The sequence below is a fragment of the Carassius auratus genome, unplaced genomic scaffold, assembly GCF_003368295.1.
Source record: "Carassius auratus strain Wakin unplaced genomic scaffold, ASM336829v1 scaf_tig00002013, whole genome shotgun sequence".
Lineage (NCBI taxonomy): Eukaryota > Metazoa > Chordata > Actinopteri > Cypriniformes > Cyprinidae > Carassius > Carassius auratus.
The window spans coordinates 244,891-268,925 of record NW_020523420.1 but is presented as its reverse complement, the minus strand read 5'-3'; the positions used below and the strand labels follow the sequence as shown (position 1 = coordinate 268,925).

At 38.3% G+C, this 24,035-nt stretch overlaps 1 pseudogene; it reads right to left on the bottom strand.

Moving 5' to 3' along the window:
- Window positions 1-2,483: 2,483 nt before the first annotated feature.
- On the bottom strand, window positions 2,484-23,374 carry LOC113069638 (interferon-induced very large GTPase 1-like; annotated as a pseudogene).
- Window positions 23,375-24,035: the final 661 nt, after the last annotated feature.

The window sequence follows — 24,035 nt, the reverse complement described above, 5'->3', positions numbered from 1 at the left end:
CATATTTCAGTCTTTTAGCAATGATCAGGGCAAATAGTTTATAATCATTGTTGAGTAAACTAATGGGCCGCCAATTATCAAGAGAAAATAGTTTTTTGATTTGGGAATTAATGTGATTAAGCCTTGAGTTAAGGTGGAAGGAAGACACTGATTATTAACATTTTCATTAAACATTTTTTAGCTAAAAAGGGGCCAAATCTTCAGCAAATAGCACAATTCGCAAATAGCTCAATTCTCCAGTCAAACTGTCAGTGCCTGGCGATTTTTTTATTTTTCAAATTATTAATTGCCTTTATCACTTCCTCAACAGAAATAAGCATATCACAAAATTCTCTTTCATTTTTGTCAACAGTTTTCACCTCTATAGAGCTAAAAAAAAAAAAGCATCAGATATAAATGGAGAGTAATTAAAAGTATATATTTTCTTATAAAATTCACAGCAGTAATTATAAATTAGTGTATGGTTCCTTTGTTACAATCCCATTCACATTTATTTTACTTAAGTTATTATTAATATGGTGTTTCTCTAAATTAAAGAAGTATTGTGAATTTTGCTCACCTTCCTCAAGCCAATGTCTCCTTGATCAAACAAACGCACCTTTAGCTTTCCTTCTATAAAGTTCTTCTAGTTTGATTTGCAGATCAGATAATAATAATAATAATTATCAATTGTTCCATTCATTAATAAATATCAATATATCTAATTACCTGGCAGATAAAATGTCCTGTAGGATCACGTTGTGTTTGCCAAACATCTCCATTAAATCTGTTCTTTAAGGTAATCACTCCAGCCAAGTGTTCAGACCCTTGAGAAAACCATACGCAATTTCCCCATTGTGAAGTCCAAATTTTGCTATCCTCTGTTGTAGAGCGTGCTTCTTGTACAAAACAGAAATCTGCCCTAAACTGTTTAGTAAATAGAAAAAGAGCTTTCCTTTTGACATTATTCTTAGCCCACTAGCACTAAATGAAACAAATGAAAGATGAGACATCCTAGTCAAAGAATACTAAACAACATTTGAACTGCCTGATAAATCTGTAATAAATTAGGAAAATAATCTTAATCTCAAAATTACGAACGGTAGCTGACAAAATGTAACAACTCTCTTGAAAAATAAAAATACAGAACAAACAGTATTTAGAATACCATGAAACATTCCAGCGGGCAGATCAAACTCTTCCAAACAAGGACTTGAGTGTAAACTGTATAATGACCATAGCTATTGAAGTTTATAGCAGAAATGAAAACATAGAAATCAACATTTTCAGAGCCTTGAGAATATATCGAAGAACAGTCATTTGTCTGCTCATCTCACCCTGTCACTTCAGTACCTTAAATAAATCTGCAACCTCAGACAAAATAAGATTTTCTTTCATCGCGCCCTTTTTTGATAAGAGGCAATAACTTATGTCTATTCTCTCTATCCTCCTTTGTCAGATCCTCCTTAAACTGCATGCCTTGGTTCTGAAGAAACTCGCTGCTTTTAGCTGCTTTACAAACTGCATCTCTGAACCTTGGCAGTGAAGCGAATTATTGTTGCACATGGCCTCGTCTCATTAACATGCTTGGTACCCAGTCGGTGAGCGACATCTATAGCATCTGGTAGTTTCGCAGCTTCATGTAGAAGCAGCTTTTGGCACACATGGATAACCTCTTCTCGCACATTCTCATTGGAAGCCTCTGCCAGTCCATTGAGCTGCAGGTTCCAGCACCTACCGTACCGCTCCAAATCGGTCACCTAACTCATGCACAGCCTGGTTGTCTGTTCACCCCTGTCGATCCATTTCTCCATGTAAAACATTTTTTTTCTTCAGCTCTTTTACCTCTACACAGGTGGTTTGCACCATTGATTCCAAAGCATCATTCCTTGTATTGATAAGATTAGCGAGTGTCGAGATTCGTCTTCATCTTCTGCCATATGCTTGTCTTGAATCAAACCACTTTCGTTTACATGGTCGTTATTAGCAAGCACGTGTGAATCAGTTTTTCTGGAGTCACTGATTCTCTTTTGTGCAGGTTTGGGCATGTTTCAAGTTGAAAAAATATATCTTACAAACCAAAACATACACAATTATGCTGAAAGTTACGTTAATTACTTTCCTGAGTAAACTTTGGTGCTGAGAGCTTAAAACGTCTGCCATCTTGCCGGCCTCCCTGCAAAGCATACATTATGAAACAATTATCTGGGAAAATGACCTGGTTACTACATTTCTATTGCTTTCCATGTTGAATAACTATGTGTTGTGTCTGTTGTTTTAAAGTACTTTTAAAGTTTAAATCACATTAAAGGCACAATTTGTACATTATAAATGAATGTTAATGTGTTTGAATGGATGTTGTTTTGTTGAATTAAAAACAATAAAAGTTGATCACACACCCAACACAAGAATAATAATCAAATTAGTCGATGAATAATCAAGACATTTAGGTGCCTTTCAGCAAAGAAAGCTCCAGGGTTACATTTTCTGTAGATCAGTTTTGATTAAGGCATCTGGTACTATTTCCAACAACAAATTATGTGCCTAAGTACATAAACATTGTCCTATAAAAAGTAACATTACCCTTATTTCTGCATAACTTCTCTCTCAATATAGCCTTTAACTCTGAATTTCCCTCTGTTTATTTAGTGCCTTGACTTGATGCACACTTTGTGAAGTTGTTGAGATCTCTTCTAAAGCTTTAAAGGAGACATATATGAGACCTCCAAATTATTTAGCTAAAAAGTAAAATCTGAGCATAGTGTGTGATGTTGTTGAGATCTTGTTTAAAACTTTGGAGAAGACAAATGTTAGACCATCAGTGTCACTAGCTAAGGACAAAAATCTGAGCACAGTATGTGATGTTGTTGAGATCTATTCTAAAGGTTTAAAGGAGACAAATGTGAGAGATCCAGAGTCTTGAGACTAGGAGAAATATCTGAGCACAGTGTGCAATGCTTTTGAGATCTTGTTTGAAACTTTGGAGGAGAAAAATGAGACCACCAGAGTCTTTAGACTAGGATAAATACCTGAGTACAATGTGTGATGTTGCGGCGATCTCTTTTAAAGCTTTTAAGGAAACCATTGTGAGAGTGTTAGAGTTTTTTGTATTAGGAGACAAGTTTGAGAAGCAGGAGACTCAAGCAAAAATCTCCATTCAATCTTCAAGTAACCTCATAAATATTTGACATGTTAAAGAGCACTCACTTTTGATTTTCTTTCCTATGGGTTGGAGTTTTCTTTGTGTACAAGAAGTATTCTGACAATGTTTTTCATACTTTCCTGTTCCTTAATACTGTTATTTATTTGGCAGTCTATGGAACAGTCTCAAGCCTACCGGTTTTCAAGATAAGTGGGCATAAAAAGCCCAAAGCAAAAGTGCCATTTTTCTGAATATCTGCTTAACTGCAAATGTGATATTAACTTTATACAACAGTTCAATAAACAACAACAAAAAAATTATAATAGTTACATTTTAAACACAATTTTGCCAATATTTTATTTTTATGAAAACATGAAATGTGTTAACTGTACAGCCTACACAGGCAATCAGAATGTCTGGTCTGTCTTTCTCTTCCAGATTTACAGGAAATGACTCTGTGCTGAATTTATGTTGTATTTCAGATGATACTGAACCAAGTAATTTGCTTATCACATCTTCTAGGAGATTGAAATCATCAACACCTTCATGACTCACTCCACCGAGGTCCTTTACAGAGAATATCAGCACATCTGAAAGCTGGAGTGTGAAATTATCCAGCCACTTCTGAACATCTCCTCTGGTCGTGTTGACCACTGTACTTGCTCTGTGAGCTGCTTCCATAATTTTCTGCTGCAGAAGTTCAATGTTCTCCTTCATCTTGGGGCGAACACTGCCTTCAAACTTATCAGTGATATACTGACTGACTTCATCTCTGACAAAACTCTTTAAGTGCTCTCTGGGATAATTAAAGTATGTAATGTACTTCTCAAATTCCTCTTGTTCTGCCAACCTTGAGAATGTGCTTCTCTAGTTTAGATCTGTTCCCATTTAGTGATTCACAGTTTATTTGAATTTCATTAGTCATATATCTGGCAGTATCTTTGTAGACACTCTTTTGAATGGGCTCTTTCAGTTTCTGACAAATGATCTCACCAAAAATGGCAGCTGATGTTGCACCTTGACAGTATTTCTGAAAAATACTGTAGTACTCTTTGCTCTTCTGTTCAAAGTATAAAACAGGATCGTTGGCTTCTCTGAATCTTCTGTGTTGGTCAGTAATTACCTTGTTTATTCTCTTACAGATGGAAATTGCCAAATCCATGTAAAATTCCTTCTTGAACACATAGTTCCTGGAACCTTGCTCATGTTTTGCTACACTTGCTTTGATATAATCTGCGAGTTCTTGAATGTAGGTTTTGTTGTAACCCGTCTTTGAAATGTTATATGACATTACTTTTTTGTCTGTATGTTGAGCAATGTCACTGACTAAAGTTTTAATTTGGGATTCAACCTCAAACTTCAGTTTAGCTGATCTGATGGTATTTTCTGTAACTCCTCTGAGTTTCTGTATGTAAACTATACAATGTTGCACAAAGAAAATATCCCTGCTGTTCTTCCAGGCCTCTACAGGGATACTTTCATAGTTACTGAGGAGTTGCTTCATGTCTTTTATTACATTAATGTCTTTGATTGGAGGAGTATCTGCAGTAATCTTCTTAACACATTCTTTCCAAAAGGAATCAAACTCTTTTTTCAGGATTTTTTCATCATTTGCTTTGTCTTTGAGTTTGATTGCGAGTTCTTTGCTCTTTTCCAAGAGATCATTTTCATGATTTGTCCTCTGAGCATCAATCCTTTTCTTCATTTCTCGCTGCTGAAGAATCTCATTTAATTTCCTTGTTGTTTCCTTCACAATATTTTCTTGAAGATCTTTAATTTTAATATAAAATGATACTTTCCACTGTATCAGTATATCTTTATCTTTGTCCTTCTCAAAGAATTGTGAATTGTGATTTTTCTACTTCTTTACTTTTCACATTCAGGTTCTCTTGAAGATCATTTTCTGAAACTGTATTAATTGTTTCATTTTCTATGCTGATGTCGAGTTTGTTCTCTATATCCAGCATAGTTCTGCGGAGGCTCCAGGACCACTTGCTGTATTCTGTCTCCAGTTTCCGATATGTTGCAATTTCCAGAGCATTTTTGAAGCTGAACACAAATCGTTCATTCAGTAAAGCTTCCCAGAGATCATTAATACGGCGTTTAAGTTGTGTCAGCTCTAAGCCATAAGATTTTGAGGCATGGCTAAAAAAAGTTGTCTTCAACTCATGGATGTTTTCACAGTATGATGGGTTTGGTGGTGCCATTGGTGGACTTCCTTCCCAGAGCTGTGCAAAATATTTCACATCTTTCTGTATATCAAAAGTAATGACATCATTGAAACATTCTGCATCACAAACTTCATCTTTAGCAGCAAGTTTTGTCATTTCATCCAGTGTCTGCAGTAACCGTCTTCTTCCCTCCATGTTTTTCTCTCCAGCTGTGACTTCTGTAACGTTCTGATGAACAAACATGCAGCTGGGATTCAGTTTGACCTTCTTCATCCTCATGAAGGCCTGAACAACTATCTGAAGAATGTCCTGCAGCTCTGATGGGTTTTCTCCAAAGATATTAATCAATGTAAGATTACCAAGACCAACAACAAATGTGGCCATTTCATTGTCCTGATGTCTTGTTGACCTTCCAGCCAGTTCTAGAGCTCGAAGCCCCTCAGTATCAACAACCAGAATGAAGTCAAACTTCAGCTGTTTTTTCATCTCCTCTGAAACTCTGACCAGCTGCATGAAAGCTCCTCTGGTGCATCTGCCAGCACTGACGGCAAACTGGAGTCCAAACATGGCGTTCAGCATAGTGGATTTTCCAGAGCTCTGGATCCCTAAAACTGACAGCACAAACACTCTCTGGTCTCCCAGTTTCTTAATGAGTTCGTCTAGAACAGCAGAGACCCAGACCACAGGAACATGAGCAGCATCTCCATCCATCAGCTCAACTGGAAATCCAGAGATCATCATCTCTGCTGCAAGACTTGGGAGAGAAGAAAAATCACAAGGCAGACCTTCTTTGTTCTTATTAACTGATTTACACGATTCATAGATCTGACCGATCTCCCTCAGAATGTGCTCCAAACCAAAGGTTGCTGCTTGAAGTTCTTCTGATATCTTGTCAAGTTCAGTTTGTTCATTGGATAAATGTATTGCCATCTGTTGCTCAAATCTCTCATATCTCTTTTAGTTTTAAGACTTCTGACCACTTTTCATCATACTTGTTATGCAGAGCAGAAAGGTCAGCTGATGTATATTCATCCAGGAGGATTGCAAGCCATTTCAGAAAAAATATCTTCTCATTTGGAGATTGTGAATTCATTTTTGTAATAAAGAACTTCATGAAGTTACCAATGTCCAACACATGCTGCTCTTCACAAATTTTTTTCATCTCTTCTTTCTGTTTAATATCCATTTCTATTTCATTTCCCTGAGATCGATGTAGTTCTTTGTTTTTAATACACCACTGATGCCACAGTTTTCCCAGACAGGACAGAAATTATTTTTTGATTTGTGCCACATTTGTATCCTTCAGTAATCTCATCATCGTCTGTGCGTCTTCTTTTCCTGTCTTGCAGCCATCATTATATTTCTCATCTACTCTAATACCTGAGTGTTTGGACACATCTTCAAGTCTGAAAATAAAACGTGGTTCTGGTGATAAGAATGAGAGGCAGTAATTTATAGCTTGTTCAAGTTCTTCAGATACTTCTGATTGATTTCTTTCTTTTAATCCAATTTTTTATTTCCCACTCCTCATTTCTGTGACATTAGATTCATCCTCTGTAAAAAGACAAATAAGTGGCTTTCTGTCTATGTACAGGTTTTGGATCTGATCTCCACTCTTGTCATTTGGGTCAAGTAGTGGTAGAATAACAACACTGACTGATGCCATTTCAGTGAGGATCTGCAGCTGTTTCTCGTTGTCTCCTGCATCACCGTGAAGGTTACAGAAAGCAATACACTGATTAAATTTATCTGTGTCTTTCCCAGAGGGGCAGTACCAGGCGATCTCCACCACACCATCCATCATTACTCTGGTACTGCTGCTGCCTGGGCAGTTCCTGTGGAAGAATGTGTTGTGTTTCTCATTAATCAGACTGTTCATCAGCTGAGATTTGGATGAGGACAATGTGCCATAACTAAAGAAAGACACCAGATGTGTTTCTGTCTTCCAGACTTGTTGGATTTTGCTGATTATTTCATTTTTGTCATTTTTCATCTTCCAACTATTGTTGATTTGTCTGAATGTACAGAGAGGAAATTCAATCTCTTGTGTGAATGGATCAGGAACAAGCAGAGGCAGAGCGTACTGACACTGAGACAGTTTAGTCACCATCAGCTGTTTCAGGAAACTATCAGCACAATGAAACACAGCCATCTGAACATCCATCGGGTGAATAGCAACTTTCTTGCTTTTTCCTTGAGAAAACAAAGACATATCTAAAAATATTGGCAACACCACTACATAAGTCATTATTTGTTTGTCGTCTGTCATGCCGCTTATTTGTCTCTTTAGTTTTGATGTATCTTGCTCTGTAGTTCATCATCAGCAGTTTTTGTAGGAAAGTTTGAGTGAGGTCCTCCTCTGCACAAAACTCATGAGACTGTAAAGAATGTGCAGTTAACTGAAGAACATCTGCAGCTCTTAGTTTACAGTTATGCCTGTTATAAAGATGGAGGCTTTTAAATAGTTGCTCTACTTCTTTTAATTTTTATTTCTTTTGATTTGAGTCAGTCTTGCTAGCTCTATTGATTGGGTCTCTCCCTGGGAAATAAACAAGCAATTAGCTTACAACATTATTTATAGTATATTGAAATAAATATGGACATGTTTTTTTTTTTTTTTCGTAATGCAGACTATCTAAAAAGTTGACAAAAATAAATTACATTTACCAGCAACAACAGTATACTAGTAGAGAGCTCCAAAACCACAAAAGGTCAATTGAAACTATATTACAAGATTATTACAAGTGTTAAAAAGAAACACGGTTATAAGCTGTACAGTAGGTGGACAACCAGATTGGGTAATACCTCAGACTGTACCGCTGAAACAACTGCCAGGTGGTGCAAAAGCACGGGTTGCAAACTGACTGTAATTGTTAAATGTTGGTTTTTAACCCTCTGGAGTCTAAGGGTATTTTGGAGGACTGGAGAAGTTTTGTCATGCCCTGACATTTGTGATTTTTTCAGTTGCTTATAAACATCTAAATGACTAAAGTCGAATCTCATTTTAATCAGCAGAAACTGGGCTATAATAATATGTAAGCAGCATGTATATACATTATTGTGTTTTTGAGAAAAAAAATTATCTGTGGTTAGTGAAAAACGTTTCGGTTACGTACGTAACCCTCATTCCCTGATGGAGGGAATAGAGACAGGGGCAGCGCTTGCAGGTTCACCACCTGGTCTCGGAAAGGAGTGGTGGGAACCTTGGGCACGTATCCCGGCCGGGGTCTCAGGACAACGTGAGAGTAGGCCGGCCCGAACACAAGGCACTCTTCACTTACCGAAAATGCTTGGAGGTCCCCAACACTCTTGATGGAAGTGAGCGTGATCAGGAGTGCTGTCTTGAGAGACAGGAACTTAAGCTCGACTGAAACCAGCGGCTCAAAGGGACCCTTCTGAAGTCCCTTCAGGACAATAGAGAGGTCCCAGGAGGGAATCAGGGGTGTCCTAGGAGGATGTAACCTTCTGGCACCCCTCAGGAACCTAACGATCAGGTCATGCCTCACCAGGGACCGGCCGTCCACTGCATTGTGATGGGCTGCAATGGCAGCCCATTACACTTTCAGGGTGGAGGGTGACAGCCCACGCTCCAACCTTTCTTGCAGGAAAGAAAGCACGACTCTGACCGGGCATCTCTGGGGTTCTTCTCGGTGAGAAGAACATCAATTCGTGAACAGACTCCACTTCAGAGCATAGGCCTGCCTCGTAGAGGGGGCTCTAGCCTGAGATATAGAAGAGGGACTTCAGGAGCCTGATCGAGACGGTTCGCAGCAGGACGCCCGCGGCGACGATCGTCGTGTCAGGACCACTGCCCACGTATCGACGAGGACACGAAAGGTTCAGTAGACTTTTTGCTTTAAATGAATGGTTGTTGTCATGGTGTAAAGAACAGAAACTGCTATTTGTTAATAACTGGAATCTTTTCTGGGAGCGTCCTAGACTGTTTCGCGCTGATGGATTACACCCCAGCAGAATTGGAGCGGAGCTTCTCTCTGACAACATCTCCAGGACACTTCGCTCCATGTGACTAGTAATACAATTCTCAAATAACCATTATGATGAGTTATGTTCCACCCGCTTAAATGCTAAAAGTACTTGCGCTGTAAAACCTATTAAGACTGTGTCTGTTCCCCGAATAGTGAGGTCAAAATATAAATATAAATATAATGTAGGATCTAGAAAAAATCTTATAGTGATTAAACCAGAAAAATGTAAAGTAAATGAACAAAAACAATTTTTAAAGTTTGGGCTCATAAATATTAGATCACTCACACCAAAAGCAGTTATTGTAAATGAAATGATCACAGATAATAGTTTTGATTTACTCTGCTTGACTGAAACCTGGCTAAAACCAAATGATTATTTTGGTCTAAATGAGTCTACTCCACCAAACTACTGTTATAAGCATGAGCCCCGTCAGACTGGTCGTGGCGGGGGTGTTGCAACAATATATAGTGATATTCTCAATGTTACCCAGAAAACAGGATACAGGTTTAACTCTTTTGAAATACTTCTGCTAAATGTTACTCTGTCAGACATGCAAAAGAAATCTAATGTATCTCTTGCTCTGGCTACTGTGTATAGACCACCAGGGCCGTATACAGAATTCCTAAAAGAATTTGCAGATTTCCTCTCAGACCTTCTAGTTACAGTTGATAAGGCGCTAATCATGGGAGATTTTAATATTCACATTGATAATGCAAATGATACATTAGAACTTGCGTTTACTGACCTAATAAACTCCTTTGGAGTCAAGCAAAATTTCACCGGGCCCACTCATCGTTTTAATCATACACTAGATTTAATCATATCGCATGGAATCGATCTTACTGCTATAGATATTGTACCTCAAAGTGATGATATTACAGACCATTTCCTTGTATCGTGCATGCTGCGTATAACTGATATTAACTATATGTCGCAGCGATACCGTCTGGGCAGAACTATTGTTCCAGCCACCAAGGAAAGATTCGCAAATAACCTGCCTGATCTATCTCAACTGCTATTTGTACCCAAAAATACACATGAATTAGACGAAATTACTGACAACATGGGCACTATTTTCTCTAATACATTAGAAGCTGTTGCCCCAATCAAATTGCAAAAAGTTAGAGAAAAACGTACTGTACTATGGTATAACAGTAATACTCACTCTCTCAAGAAAGTAACTCGTAGTCTTGAACGCAAATGGAGAAAAACTAACTGAGAAGTTTTTAGAATTGCATGGAAAAACAGTATGTCCAGCTATAGACAGGCTCTAAAAACTGCTAGAGCAGAGCATATACACAAACTCATTGAAAATAACCAAAACAATCCAAGGTTTTTATTTAGCACAGTGGCTAAGTTAACAAATTACCAGACGCCACCTGATTCAAATATTCCACCAACGTTAAATAGTAATGACTTTATGAATTTCTTCACTGATAAAATAGATAACATTAGAAATACAATAGCGAATGTAGATTCTACAGCATCTAACACTTCAGTTTCATCCATCGCACCCAAAGATAAACTGCAGTGCTTTACAACCATAGGACAGGAAGAGCTAAATAAACTTATCACTGTATCTAAACCAACAACATGTTTATTAGATCCTGTACCCACTAAATTACTGAAAGAGCTGTTACCTGTAGCCGAAGAACCGCTTCTCAATATCATAAACTCGTCGTTATCTTTAGGACACGTCCCAAAACCATTCAAGCTGGCGGTTATCAAGCCTCTTATTAAGAAACCAAAACTAGATCCTAGTGTACTGGCAAATTATAGGCCTATTTCAAATCTTCCATTTACGTCTAAAATTTTTGAAAAAGTTGTGTCTGCTCAATTGAGCACCTTCCTACATAAAAATGATCTGTATGAAGAATTTCAGTCAGGTTTTAGGCCCCACCATAGCACAGAAACTGCACTTGTTAAAATTACAAATGACCTGCTCCTTGCGTCAGACCAAGGCTGCATCTCATTTCTAGTCTTACTTGATCTTAGTGCTGCGTTCGACACCATAGATCATGACATACTCATAGATCGATTACAAAACTATACAGGTATTCAAGGGCAGGCTCTAAGATAGTTTAGATCCTACCTGTCCGATCGCTACCATTTTGTTTACTTAAATGGGGAGTCATCTCATTTATCATCAGTAAAATATGGAGTGCCACAAGGATCGGTCCTAGGTCCCCTTCTATTTTCAATATACATGTTGCCCCTTGGTAATATTATTAGAAAATACGGAATTAGCTTCCACTGTTATGCTGATGATACTCAGCTATATATCTCAACGAGACCAGATGAAACTTCTCAATTATCTAAGCTAACAGAGTGTGTTAAAAATGTAAAAGATTGGATGACAAATAATTTTCTCCAATTAAATTCGGATAAGACAGAGAATCTTGTAGATTACAATCTGCAACTAGACGGATGTACTGTTACTTCCTCTACAGTCAGAAATCTGGGTGTTATATTAGACAGCAATCTGTCTTTTGAAAATCATATTTCCAATGTTACAAAAACTGCATTCTTCCATCTTAGAAACATTGCCAAGCTACGAAACATGTTATCTGTTTCTGATGCAGAAAAGCTAGTTCATGCATTCATGACCTCTAGACTGGACTATTGTAATGCACTTCTAGGTGTTTGTCCTGCTTCGTCAATAAACAAGCTACAGGTAGTCCAAAATGCAGCAGCTAGAGTCCTTACGAGGTCAAGAAAATATGAGCATATTACCCCAATTTTACAGTCTCTGCACTGGCTACCTATTAAGTTCCGTATCAGTTACAAATTATCATTACTTACCTATAAGGCCCTAAATGGTTTAGCTCCAGCGTACCTAACTAGCCTTCTACCACGTTACAACCCATCACGCACCCTAAGGTCACAAAACACTGGACTTTTGGTCGTTCCTAGGATAGCAAAGGCCACTAAAGGAGGTAGAGCTTTCTCACATTTGGCTCCCAAACTCTGAAATAGCCTTCCTGATAATGTTAGGGGTTCAGACACACTCTCTCTGTTTAAATCTAGATTAAAAACACATCTCTTTCGCCAAGCATTCGAATAATGTATCTTTTAAATTGTGAGTGTAGTTGCATCTGATCAAAGGTGCTTTTTTATTCATTAGCTTGGGTTAAATTAATTTTACTTTGTTGGATCAGCAGCTATGCTAATGATGTCTGTATTTTGTTTCTATGTTTCGCCATGGGATTTACATCCCGTGGTAACTAGGATTTACACAAGCTCCAGTCTGGATCCAGAACACCTGAGAAGAGATGATGCTGACCCTCAGAGGACCTCAGATGATGCTAACCCTGAATCAAAAAAACAGAACTAACAATTATTGCTAAATGTGTGACTGAATCATATAATAACTTAATTAATAATATTGATAATTCATCGTCTAGATGACTACGTCTTGTATTATTATTATTATTTTTATTTTTTCTAAAATCCTGTCAAATGTGCACAAACTACTAGCTACTACTAAATATTGTAGAAACATAATTTTCTGTAAAGTTGATTTGTAACGATTTGTTTTGTAAAAAGCGCTATACAAATAAACTTGAATTGAATTGAATAGTGTCTACCAACGCTGGTGGCAGACCACTTAGGTCTGCCGCGTCCCATCCAGAAGCCACACGTGGAGGTTACAAAGATCTGGACGCAGTGCCAAATGGTTCCAAGCCCCTGAGAGAGAAGGTCCCTCCTCAGGGGGATGCACCAGGGAGGAGCTGTCACGAGGAGCATGAGTTCCGAAAACCAGGTCCGAGTGGGCCAGTCAGGCGCAACCAACAGGACCTGTTCCTCGTCCTCCCTGACCTTGCACAACATCTGTGCGAGCAGGCTCACTAGAGGAAAAGCATAGAGCCTGAGGCCAGCTGTGTGCCAGTGCATCTGTGCCCAGGGGGCCGTTGGACAGGGAATAGTACCGTTGGCAGTGGGAGGACTCGTGGGAAGCAAACAGGTCTACCTGGGCTTCCCCAAATCGACTCCAGATCAGCTGGACCGTCTGGGGATGGAGTCGCCATTCCCCGGGAAAGGTGAGCTGTTGTGAAAGCGCGTCGGCTGCACGGTTGAGCTCCCCCGGGATGTGGATACCGCGCAGCGACTTGAGCTGCGTCTGACTCCAGAGGAGGAGATGGCGGGAGAGTTGAGACATGTCATGTGATCGTATACCGCCCTGTCGGTTGATGTATGAAACAGCCGCAGTGTTGTCCGTGTGGACCAACACGTGCCTGTCTAGCAATAGAGGCCGAAACCGCCGTAAGGCTAGATGCACTGCCAGCAACTCCAGACAGTTGATGTGTCAAAGCAGTCGAGGTCCTGTCCAAGACCCTGAAGCTGCCTGCCCGTTGCATTTCACACCCCAGTCCGTGTTGGAGGCATCTGTTGTGACAACAACAACATGTAGAAAGTGTTGCCCATAGAAAGGCAAGGTCCAACCAGGGGCTGAATTGATGGCGACACATTGGTGTGATGGTGACACGATGTGTACCGCGGCGCCATGCCCATCTCGGGACTCGGAAGTGCAACCAGTGCTGAAGTGGCCTCATATGGAGCAACCCAAACGGCGTGACTGCGGCTGCAGATGCCATATGCCCCAGGAGCCTCTTAAAGTGTTTCAGTGGTACCATTGTCCTGCCTCTGAAGGAACAGTTCAGCACTGACTGGGCATGCTTGCTGGTGAGCCATGCCGTCATACTCACCGAGTCTAACACCATACCGAGATAAGAGATTCTCTGCACATGGCAGAGCTTGCTCTTCTCTCGGTTGACCTGAAGCCCCAACTGACTGAGGTGCCGGAGCACCAAGTCCCTGTGATTGCACAACTGCTCTCGGGACCGGGCCATAATGAGCCAGTCATCAAGATATTTGAGGATCCTGATGCCGATTACATAATGTTTTAGTTTTGAATTGGTTTGTTTAAAAGTAGACATTTCAAGGTTTCTGTAGATGTATTTCTCATGTATGTGAGACACCCCAATTTTAAGTTATTTCATTATCCGGAAAAAAGTCAAGTGATTGAGAGGGCGCCTCCTTGTCATGCATGCAGATTAATAATTTTCGCACAAACACTTGAATATGAATAATAATAAAGCAAATTTCTATTACATTACAGTATTCAATCCGCAATAAAAATAAATCTTCACAAGTCTACAACTGAAAGAGTTGCAGTTATAACCTGTAAATTGAAGGCTATTTGACGTTTTAAGATGATTTAATGGCCGATGCTGCTTATGGATGCATGACTCTTATAAATGATAAATCTTATAAAAATCTATTTAGCATTAAATAATAAAGATATAAAGCAGGTTAAGTTAAATATTATTGTACAAATAATTATAAAACGTTATAGACTACGAATAAGATTGCATTATCACATTTTGCATATACACTACAAAGTAAATATTTTTTACATGCAATTATTCAAAATAAAACCAAAAATTTGTAAATGTGATTTGTAAGGAAGATAGAATATGCAGACAAATAAGAATAAAGGCTGCACGTTACGCTCAGCATCATGCACGCCGCGCAAATCTTGCACTCTGATATTTGAAGGAATATGATACACAACTGCATTTAAAGGCGGCTGCATTTTTATTTTTTACTTAAATTGTATGAAAGCAAGTAAATAAGGCTCTGTTTAAAAGCTCTGAAGTTGTCATTTAATGAAGTTCTTTTTACATTGTGTGCATTTTGTTGATTATAATGAGAGAACTTGAGTTTAAACCTGAGGACATTTTATGAATCCGTCCATTCTTTAGAGTTTCAATGATTTAGCTAAATTATGCAGGTTTAAATTATTTGTTTCTTTTTTAATTAGGCCTAAATAATGGGAGCGGTATTATACAGTGCCTCATATTATAATAAAGAAAATAATTTATAAAACATGCAACAATTTCTTGATCAGTTCTCTCTCAAAAGAAAGGAGAGGTAATTATCAACAAAGTATGTGTGTGACAAAAATGCATGCTATTTTATTAAAGGAATTTTTAAAGTAGAAATAAAAAATATATTTGTAACAAATATAGGCCTAATATGTGCGAATACTGACATTTTGCATTTAAATCCATGTAGCCTAGCTCACTAAAATGGGCTACCACTTTTAATGCTCCAGTGGCAAAGTAAACCACAATTTCTTTAGGATAATTTAACACATAATTCATAATATATAAATAATACTGCACACCTATTAATTGTTTCAAATCTTAAATATGAGAGAAAATATAAGCACAGGCTCGTAGCGTTGACATTTATCCTGCCTGAATTCATTCTAAGAAATGCACATAACTTCATAAGTACTAAATTTTAATCTGTGAATTTAAAATATTTTAACTACAGTGCTTTTATTTATTGTCCCTGACTGCAGCTGTCAAATGTTTTATATTTTTTTATTAAGCAGAATTTTAAATGACAATGTGCATGACAAATGAAAAACACCACAATCTGCTTTTTTAACATCAATAGAAATGAATAAAGAAAAATTATACAAATATACAGAACACTCTTAACACTACCCAACCCAAAACATCCCATACACACACACAAAAAAAAAAAATAATAATAACAATAATAAAAAAAAAATAAAAAAAAATAATAATAATAATAATAGTAATAATAGTTCAAATCTCCAGTCAAGGTGTTGTCTCAACAAAGGAGATAACAGGATTCCACACTTTATAAAATGAGTTAACAGAGTCCCTGATGGAGTGTTTAATTTTTTCCAGGTGTAGAAAGGACATTAAGTCTTTCAGCCAAGAAAAATTAGAAGGGGGGCATGAGGATTTCCAATGCAACAGTATTCGTCTTCTAGCTACCAATGAGGCAAAAGCAATAATATCAGCATGATGTTTGTTGTACAAGCCATCAACAGGTGTTATTCCAAAAATTGCAATTATTGGGCAGGGTTTCACAGAGACATTAAGAGCCTTTGATAGTGTATCAAAAAAAGAGGACCAGAATGAATACAATTTAGGACAGGTATAAAAAGTATGAGTGTGATCTGCTGGGGAGAGCGAACATCTATTGCACCTATCATCTTCTATTAAAGAAAGTTTCTTCAATTTAGCTTTGGTGAAGTGAATTCTGTGAACAACTTTAAACTGAATAAGATTCAAGCTAGCACAAATGCAGACAGAGTTAATTTTAGCTAGAGCCTTATTCCACAGCTCCTCATCAAGCTCCAGTCCCAGCTCTCTCTCCCAGGTTCCCTTGAGTGCAAGGAAAGGAGGGAATTGCGAAGATCGTAACAAGCCATAAATTGAGGCGATATGACTATGCGATTTCGGGAGAGACATTATATCTTCAATTAAAGTTTTCGTTGGCTGGTGAGGGAAGGTATTAAAGTGTGCTTTAGCGAAGTCACGCAATTGAAAGTATCGGAACAAATGGGATCTAGATATTTTGAATCTACTCATCAAATTGTTGAATGACGCAAATACATGATCATCAAGAAACAAATCATGAAATAGAACAAGGCCCTTCTCTCTGAGCTGTGCAAAAGTTGAATCTAAAGTAGAAGGAACAAAAAGATGATTACCGCAAATAGGCATTAAGGTGGATAATGCGTTTAATTTAAAGTGACGACAAAATTGTTTCCAAATTTTGAGTGATGAGAGCACAATAAAGTTGGTGGTGTATTTAGAAGGGCGTTTCAAATTGGGGTCAAAAACTAATGCCGATAATGAGGATGATAAGCAGGAGTTAGCTTCTGTTATACACCAATCAATATTCGGAGAATTACACCATGCATACAATTTCTGAATATTAGCTGCCCAATAATAGAAAAGAAAATTTGGAAGAGCGAGACCCCCTTCCTGTTTAGTTCTTTGAAGAGTTGACTTGTTTACACGCGGAGGCTTACCAGCCCAGATATATGAGGATATAATGGAGTCGAATGATTTAAAAAAAGATTTAGGAAGAAAAACAGGAATAGTCTGAAATAAAAAAAGTATTCTTGGTAGAATATTCATTTTAATTGATTCAATCCTGCCTACTAAAGAAAGTGGAAGATTGTTCCAACGCTGAAGATCTACTTTAATGCGGTCCACTAATTTAGTAAAATTTTCTTTGCGCAATGACTTGAATGAGTTTGAAATATGAACCCCTAAATAACGGAAACCTGTAGTAGACATGTGAAAAGGGAGCATAGCTGGAGGAATTTGTCTCGCCAAATCACCTATGGGAAAACACTCACTTTTAGCATAATTCAGCTTATAACCTGAAATTATTCCGAACTCATTCAGCAGGTGCATTATACTATCTATGCAGTTAAGAGGGTCTGAGATGTATAACAGGAGGTCGTCTGCATACAGTGATACCCGATGCTCCCTTCCTCCTCTATAAATACCTGAAAACACTGAAGACGATTTTAATGCTATAGAGAGAGGCTCTATAGCTAAGGCAAAGAGGAGAGGCGAAAGTGGGCAGCCCTGACGGGTGCCACGAGATAGAGAGAAATAAGGGGACGTTTCAGAATTAGTTTTCACACAAGCTGATGGAGTGGAGTATAATAGACGAATCCATGATATTATTTTAGGTCCAAACCCAAATTTTTGTAAAACCATGAATAAATAATCCCACTCCACCTGGTCAAAAGCCTTCTCCGCATCTAGCGAAATAACCATTTCTGGCTTTGATGACCTGGATGGAGTAAAGACAACATTTAGGAGTCTACGTATATTAGAAGACAACTGACGACCAAGTATAAAACCAGTTTGGTCATCTGATATGATTGACTGGAGATGAGCTTCCAAACGTTTGGCCAATATTTTAGCTAGTAATTTAATGTCATTATTAATTAGGCTAATAGGTCTGTAACTGCCACAAAATTTTGCATCTTGGTCTTTCTTTAATATTAAGGAAATCAAAGCTTGGTTTAAGGATGGTGATAGAAAGCCTTGATCTAGGGAGTGGTTGTACAGATCTAATAATAAGTGGGATAACTGAGTGGAAAACTTTTTAAAAAATTCAGCAGGGAAGCCGTCAGGGCCAGGAGCTTTGTTATTTTTCATGGTTAGGATACAGGAGGCTATCTCTTCCAGGCTAATAGGCCCGTCGAGGCTGTTGGCTATATCAGGACTTATCTTAGGTATCTCTAATTGGGAAAGGAAAGACTGAATAACAGCAATGTCTACGTTAGCTTCTGATTTGTAAAGATTAGAATAGAAAGAAGAAAACTCCGAGTTTATTTTAACCGGATCATTAATAAGGTTATTTGAGGAGTCATACACCTGTGTGATTAACTGAGAAGCAGTTTGATGTCTGAGCTGAGATGCTAACAGACGGCCAGCTCTATCTCCATGCTCATAGTAGGTTGCTCTTGTGCGTTTTAGCAGAAACTCTGCCTTGATGGTTGTCAATAAGTCAAATTCAGTTTGTAGTTTTAGCCGTTGTGTCTCTAAAACAGGGTTTGGTGACCTGGCATTTAGCCTATCTATCTCTAAAATTTTATCAACGAGTTTCTGTTGTTTTAATTTCCTAGCTTTAGTCCAGTATGCATTAAAGGAAATTATCCTTCCACGTATAAAAGCTTTAAATGTTTCCCATAGAAGTGATGGCGAAACCAAATCTGATTTGTTGGTTTCCAAAAAAAAAACTATGTTCTTAGAAATATAATCACAAAATTCTTTATCAGCTAACAACCCAGTATTGAGCTTCCAGCCTCCAGCATGTCTACATAAGTTTTGTGAGAAAGAGAGGTCTAAAATGTGTGGGGCATGGTCTGAGATAATTATCGCTGAATATTCTGTAGATTTAACTTGAGATAGGAGAGCCTTGTCAATAAAAAATAATCAATACGTGAATAAACATGATGAACATTTGAAAAAAACGAAAACTCTTTTGCAGTTGGATTAAGAAAGCGCCAAGGGTCTACGCATCCTGTCTGATCTGCTAGAAATGAGAAGGATCTGGACATTGACACAGGAGCCAATGACTTGGGCTGTGAGCGGTCTAAACTTGGGTTAATTGTGCAATTAAGATCCCCACCTAAAATAAGGCGATGGGTATCCAGATTGGAAGATGGGAAAAGAGCGAGGTCATAAAAGCAGGGTTATCAAAGTTAGGGGCATAAACGCTAACTAATATAACAGGTGTTTGGTATAAAATTCCGGATACTATCACGTAGCGCCCATCAGGATCAGATATTACGTTGTGTGGGACAAACTTTATACGTTTGTGTATTACAATTGCGGTGCCTCTAGATTTACTATTAAAGTTTGAATGAAAAACTTGACCAATCCATGGTTTACGTAGTCTTACATGATCACTAACCCTGAGGTGAGTCTCCTGTAAGAAAACAATATCCGTAGACAAACTCTTTAAGTGTGAGAACACCCTTGACCTTTTAATTTGACCACCTAGACCCCTAACATTCCAAGTAACAAATTTGACATTATGACCAGCCAACCCCTCTGTGTTCACTTTAGGACTAATCATTTATTATCGTGAGGATCTAAGAGAAAAAGGAAAAAGTCTGAGACGCATAGATTAAGGGTGTGGAAAGGGGGAGAAAAAAAATAATAAAAAAATAAAAAATAAAGGAATCTTATACTTACAACTCTGATGCTCGTCTTTTTGAACATGACGAGTAGCCAGAACAACGATTCACACAATCGATTAACCACGTAGAACTGTCAAACCCTAAAAGTTAGATATACACCCAAAGCAGCTATCAAGGCATAGATATCTGTCGAGAAACTATAAAACAAAAACAATATAATAATTATAATAATAAAAAAGTAGATGATCAGAAAACATTCAAAAAAAAAAAAAAAAAAAAAAAAAAAGGTCAAAGTTGGCAGGTTATGTAAGCGATCTGCCACAAGACGGCATTACCAACATGGATCAGGAGGTATGACATTAAAAACCATCAACCAAATAACTATACACTCTGCGCGAGGTCTGGGCCGCAGGCTAGGTTGGGCACGATCCAGCTCAGGTGGTTCTGTAAGGGAGTCACCGAGAAGTTCAGAAAGCAAGTTGGTCATGAACTCTCTTGCGTTTTTTCCCTCAAGGCCCTCAGGGAGGCCCACCACTCGTATGTTATGGTGCTTCGAGCGAGAAATCAGATCCTCTACGCTAGCTTTAAGCACTGCGTTTTCCCATTGTCGTCAGTTTTGATTGAACAGCGCTTACATCATGCTCGAGCTGAGCTATTCGGTCGCTATGGTCTGAGAGACCCGATTCCATCTCTCTTATGGTTACTTCCTGTGTTGTCAGGGTCGTGCCGATCGATTCAATTGAAGATCGAATTGGTTCCAGAGAACTATTTAGAAGTGCAACGAACTCCCCAGTCATGTCTTTTCTGAATCTTTAAAAAAAAGGTCAAAGTTGGCAAGTTATGTAACCGATCTGCCACAAGACGGCATTACCAACATGGATCAGGAGGTATGACATTAAAAACCATCAACCAAATAACTATACAATGGTTAAATTAAATGTATAATTTGGGGATGCGTGAATAACATCTAAATAAAACAGACAAATGCACTCGTAGTGCGGTAGACTAATTTTCCTACAAGACAAACCGTAAGTACAGTGAGAGCTCAATGCTGTCCTTAAATTATTTACAGCAGCTTGTATCGGTTGAATTTACCATCCCAGTTCGGACACAGGTATTAGTCCACGACCTAATTAGGAAAGTTTTGATGGTAAAACGTCTCCGCTGCCTCAGGGGAATCAAAGATCCGTTCCACGCCGTTATGACTCACTCGAAGGCGAGCAGGGTACAGCATTCCAAAACGCACTCCTTTCTGATAGAGTAGGCTCTTGACCTTGTTGAAAGCCGCTCGTTTCTTTGCCACCTCGGTGCTGAAGTCCTCGTAAATCTTGATTTTGTGGCCCTTGTAAGACATGTCTTAGTGGGATTTAGCCCAATTCATTACAGTTTCCTTCACGATGTATCGGTGAAATCTGATGATCAGCGGACGCGGAGATTCCTCTGCGCGAGGTCTGGGCCGCAGGCTACGGTGGGCACGATCCAGCTCAGGTGGTTCTGTAAGGGAGTCCCTGAGAAGTTCAGAAAGCAAGTTGGTCATGAACTCTCTTGCGTTTTTTCCCTCAAGGCCCTCAGGGAGGCCCACCACTCGTATGTTATGGTGCTTCGAGCGAGAAATCAGATCCTCTACGCTAGCTTTAAGCACTGCGTTTTCCTTTTCCATTGTCGTCAGTTTTGATTGAACAGCGCTTACATCATGCTCGAGCTGAGCTATTCGGTCGCTATGGTCTGAGAGACCCGATTCCATCTCTCTTATGGTTACTGCCTGTGTTGTCAGGGTCGTGCCGATCGATTCAATTGAAGATCGAATTGGTTCCAGAGAACTATTTAGAAGTGCAACGAACTCCCCAGTCATGTCTTTTCTGAATCTTTCGAGCTCTTTGACTAGAGATTCGATTGTGAGCTGTGCAGATACGGACTCGTTTTCCGCCATCTTGCTGCTTTCTTGAGAGGCCTGTGCATATTGAACTTGAGACTGTTGTTTACCTCCCGTCCTCATAGACTTGCTCATTTTAAGTGTAATATTCCGAAGGCGGGATTTTTCAAGCATACAAGAGGGATTAAATGAATACGAAGTGCTGATAAAGTAGGGTGTATTCTGAAGAGATCACATGAAATAATGCGGAGCTTCGACACCGTGCGTCTCAACACCACATTACCAAACCGGAAGTCGCCTGCAGCTATCAAATGTAACACATCGGCGAGGCAAAGTTGATGGCTATTTGTAAAAAAATGTGCTTTGATGCCCTTGTTTGATAATTTGTTGTTACAGCTCCACTTCGTGGTCAAAAGCTGCAAATTCACTTTGCAGACACAGCAGCAGCACTCACGGCAGCAAAAAGCTACTTTTGGTTGGCCACCTACTGTATGTCTACATTCATGGAATTCTTTCTAACTTCCTTTGCATGTTCTATTTTACACTACACTCAACACTTACCTCATGTGTCCTTCTTCTTTCTGTTGTTGAGGTGTAGTCCATACTATTCCCAATAATTGTGGTTTGATCTTGTGATGGAAGGTGAAAGAAATATTAAAATGGAACTAAAATTTCATCACATTTAAAGCAAATCCATGTCCAAAAACCAATCAATAACATAAAATCTTATTTGATATGACTGATATGACTTTAGGTTTCTCAGTCTTATATGAGTCTACATCAGTTTTAAACTCATGTAATTAAGGCTTGTATAGTCTTACAGATTTTAGATGTTCTTTTATCACAATAAAAGCAGAATTGTGATTCTAAATCTTGCCTCAATTGAATATCTGTTACAAGTACAATTAGTGAATAATGAATGAAAGTGTTAGAATCAGGTGTAAATAAACATGTCAGAGAACCAACATAAGATCAATGAAACTAAATCTGTGTTCTTACCACTTTGACGTGTTCCTTTTTGCAGGTCTTCTCTCTCCCTTAATGCTTTGTTGTACATCTCACTAGTGTAGAACTGTTGTTTATTATCAACAGACAGTTGCTCAATCCTGTTCATCAGGTCTCTCATATCTGACTGGTTGTTCATGTTCTTGCTGCAGGTGTGATTTCTCAGTCAGCCGCTCCAGAGCAGAGTTTTTCTTCAGATCATCTATTATAGAGTCAGTCTCTTCCTCGCTCTCATAGGTGAAGAGAATCATCACAAACTGAAGAACTTCATCACCAAACACTCTCTGAAGCCACTCAAGACCCATCTTATCAGCTGGCCCAGTCGCACAACAAAGATGAAGGCGATGATTTCATTTTCATTCACTAGTTGACCAATGAGGGAATCCAGATCAAGTGCAGTTTCATGTAAGCCAATCAGGTTGATCACTGAGATGCGATGTCCTGATTTCTTCATCTGCAAAGGAACAGTCCTGGACATTGCAACATTTTCAATATTTGGTTGTATTTCTCCAGTTAGAAAATTGTCGCTTTGAAACTGGACCGCAGCAGGGTTTCCAAATAACACAATGGTCGGACTGTGATCTAGAATAAATAATCAAAAACATTCTCAAATTTATCAATAACCTGCAACATAAGAACAAGTTAGATTCATCAATGCGAAATATCAGATTTTTTTTGTTTTGTTTTGTTTTCTTACCCATACTGCTTAGCATCAGACAGCACAATTGATTCACTTGTCAGGTATGGAGGCACTCTTTAATGCTAGAAGATCTTTAATATTCTGAAAAAGAATAATTGTCAAAAGTTTTTTTTTTTTTTTTTTTTTTTTAAGTGTGAGCATGTGTATATAACATAATATAAAGTCTAACTTCCTCTGAGTGATGAATGAGTATCAAGTTATAACTCCAGAGACTTGAACTCTTCCTGCTTATAAACTGTAGGTGTAGATCCAGTCTAACAGGATTTACAGTTTACAGAAATATATTATTTTCTAAGAACATCTGACAAACTAAAAGAAAAGCTGACCAACCATGCAAGTTATTTAGTTCATGTCCATTTAACTGTTTTTGTTGGAACAAATAATGAATTTTGTTTTTATTATTTTTTTAATCAGTTAAATGTGCAATAAAACCTAAATGTATTGATTTTTATATTAATACCAATTGCCTGTGTCATGTCATACTCTGTCACACTCCCATTATTGTGTGCTTAACCAGTTGTGTATTGTGTGTATAGAAAAGCACTATATAAATGTAAGAAATTATTATTATTATTGTCATTATTATTATTATTATTATTATTGTGAAACACTGTTTTACTGTATCTTTAATTAAACATTCTTGTAATATTAAAATTCTATTTCTTCCTTTAGGA